This window comes from Solanum tuberosum, unplaced genomic scaffold (assembly GCF_000226075.1).
Source record: "Solanum tuberosum cultivar DM 1-3 516 R44 unplaced genomic scaffold, SolTub_3.0 scf00314, whole genome shotgun sequence".
NCBI lineage: Eukaryota > Viridiplantae > Streptophyta > Magnoliopsida > Solanales > Solanaceae > Solanum > Solanum tuberosum.
Window position 1 is genome coordinate 107,681 of NW_006239241.1, and position 3,880 is coordinate 111,560.

Consider the following 3,880-nt stretch of genomic DNA (forward strand, 5'->3'; position numbering starts at 1 on the left):
AATTAAAGTGTATCTAAATAATTAGCTCCTAAACTAGTGGAATTTATATAAGCTCTCCTTAATACTGTTGTAAATTGTCCACACACACGATGCTAATATTTGACTAGATGACGGGCAGAATAATAAATAGGAAAATTTTCACAAATAGCTAATATAATAAAGTTAATTATGTTTCATAGTTATAGTTCGAATATTTCACGATAAACATTAATTTTAAAATTTATTAAATTGTTGCTTTTAAAATTTTTTTTTATAGAAAACTGCTATATCAGATTGACAAACCCACATTGACAATTTCCAGAGCAGCCGTAAGTCGGTCCAATTAATTCGTTGTCGTAGTCGTTTGGTGGCTGATACTAATTTAAGATTGCGTGATTAATTTGGTTCGATTTTAAAGTTTATCAATTTGAATTATTGAGAATATTTGTAATCAAGATAATAATTATAGAATTATTAAAATATTAGCCTATTGATTTATCAATTATTGATTATTATTGGTTTAGTTATTGATTAAACCGTTAAGATTTGATATAAAAAAATAATTAAAAATAACTTTAAAATATAGTGACAAACTAAATAAATCATACACAAGAGTTGATATATTACATCTCGCTTAAAAGCAAATACTGATACATTATAGAATAATCAAAATGTCTGACAGCTAAAAATAAAAGTACCAAATAAATTCTAAGTCAATGAACTTTCTATACCTACATATAAATATGATTTATTAAGAAAAACTTACATAGGTATATAATATTAAAAAAATATTTATCATATATAACAATAACATTTTTTCACTAGACACTTATAATACAGTTTTAATATATATTATAGAGAAAAATTTATAAAACATATATAACACAAGTTTTATTAATTATATGTAAAATTTAAACCGTAAAAAAATGATAACCTAACAATTTAAAAAAACTAAATTTTTCACCGAAATCGTTAGACCAATAACTCACTATTGGTAAACCAATACTTTTTTTTCAATTCGAATTATCAATTTCAATTTGATTTTGAATAACCCTAGATACTATAATGATAAATTACTTTAATCATTAAAAAATATTATCGAGTGATAAGTATTTTTTATTTTTCAACAAAAAAACTCAAATTCGAGCTATATAGAGAGTATTTGATAAAGAGCATTTTGTTCCGAAGATGAGATTTTTTTATTAGAAAATTTTAAATTAATCGAACTTCAAAATAAATAGCAAACGCCAAACAAAAAGAAAAAGCTTCCTCGATGTACGTAGCTGCTTTATAGGCGATTGATCATCGTCGACGTGATCTTTTCTTTTTGTTTCTTTTTTTGGCCAATGGTGCACGCCGAACACTTCTTTCTTTCTAATTTGTTTATTTAGAAATAAAATATCGTTCTCTCACAATTTACGTGACACATTTTACTTGTAAAGATACATATTATATAAATTTTGATTAATATTTATAAATATTTTTATGCGATTAAACATGATAACTTATAATAATTTTTAAATATTAAAATTATTGACAACTCATAGAATTGACAAAAGTATCAAATAAATTGGAAGAGAGAATAATATATTAGTTTCACTCAAGTATAAAATATATTTGATAAAAATTTACATCAAACTAGTGAATATGTGACAAGTGTTGTATTTAATTAATTAATATATATTTTATTAAATCAAATTTAATGTGAACACCTAGATTTTTACCTATATATAGTTTGTTTGAGTGGCATATGAAGAAGTGTATTGTGGGGAAATTCATTTCAGAAGAAAGGATGTATTAGATTTCTTCATGAATAATCTGTAAGTTCAACTAACTGATTTCTCTCTTTTTCTAAAGTTTGATTTTAATTTGTTGTTATGGATGACTCAACTTCGGAACGTGAAGTTAGGATTTGAAGTTTATCAGACATTTAACATTTTAGTTATTTAAAGATATTAAGTTCTAAAATAAATATAGAGTTTTTGTTAAAGTTTACGATTGGAATCCGTACTTTAGCTTCTAGCTCCATAACTTTCACGGATTGTGTAAAAGACTTTATGTCTTTGGTTTATTAAGCATATTTGTTGCCTGTCCTTCGGACTCGCCTGTATTGTTTGTTGCGATAGTAAAATAAGAAATTTCGTTAGAAATGTTCATATTTCATAAGGTCAAACTACATAAATTCCACTAGTTTATATCCTAATTACTAAGATTCCCGATAGTTTCAAATATTACTTCTTCTACCATATTTCATGCTTAGGATACATGAGTTTGAATCCGTGAGATACATGTTTCTGCCGAATTTTAAAATCGAGATACGTATTTTATTTGTTTAAATTAATTGGTTGTAACTGATTTCCTTAATTAGAGGAGTTATTGAGGATTTTCAGAATACATGAATAGTTAATTTTAGAAATTTAAATTAATCAAATTCCTTAATATAAGGTGGAAATCAAGGAGTTTAATTAATTTTATTTTATTATTCTTTGAAATAATATTCATTAATATTATTAATAAAAGACAATAACATGTATATCTTGGTCATTTAATTTGATTAATTTCATTTTATTACTCTTAAAATAATAAATTCAATTATTTGATGTATCTATTATCAATATATAATATGTCCAACAAACGAAACATTTAGATACATGAGTATCATACAAGTACATTCATATGTATCATAGAAGTATCTAGTATTAATTTTGTGTATTTATTATGTGTCAAGTATTTTAGTTTCATGTATCTATTTATATGACCTAATATTAATTTCATGTATCTATTTATATGATCTAATTTTAATTTTGTGTATCTTTTATATGTATCTAGTATTAATTTGATGTATCAATTATCAATTTCATACATTATATTCAAAAACATGTATCTCGAATACATAGTAAGCGTATACATATAATTATGTATATCTAAATATGGAATGTAATTGAAATGCACGAATGTAAGAATTAAATCACGAAGTGTAAACTATTTGTCTTATCATTTATCCAAAAAAAAGTAAAAAATTTCAAAATTCTTCCCTTTTTTAGCGTTTGATTTTTTTTCCATAGATACATATAATTTTAAGTTAGATACACGAAGTTTTCACTAGATATTTATACACCTGATATGTATTCAACATTGTTGGACTTGATGTGTATCTAATGATGTATTTGTTCTGTTAATTAAAGCTTTGCATAATTCTTCCATCTTGACTGGATCGTTCCTATAATTAATCTATTCTCGGCTTGAATCTTGGCGGATGAAGAGTCAGTCCCTGCAATGAGAAATTCATGAGTGAAAATAAACAAATAAAAGTTGTTTAATTTAGTATAATATTGTTAATGCCTAGTACCTTTAACAAGAATCATCCGATTTCGAGAATGGTCAGCTACTAAAGTGTTTGAGAAACAACAAAATTTAAAAATATAAAACCTAATTGTAAAAGTTTTTAAAATTGAATTTCAGAACATTATGAACTTCAACTCAGATACAAAACTAAGATAAATGAGAATAATAAAACAATAGACACAAACATATATGTATTATGCTGATTTGAATATGCAAACATGTATTGAGAGAATGAAGCAAGAAAGAGGGAGAAGATGAAGGAAGAAAGAGGGTTGGGTGGGGGCAATGTCAAATGTGACTGGGTGGGGGTGGGGGCAACGGCAGATGGAAGAAAGAGGGAGAAGGAAAGAGGGTTGGTGGACGTTTGGGAGGGGAGATTTGACTTGTTAATGGACCATTAATTAAGGAGTTTAAATTTAAGATAATTATTTAATATCATATTTAAGGAATTTGTGTATCTGATTAAATCTTTTAAAATATATGGTATAAATATTAAAAGTAATAATATATATAATTGTTTTAAACTAGAGGTAAATATAATATATATGATGGTGAT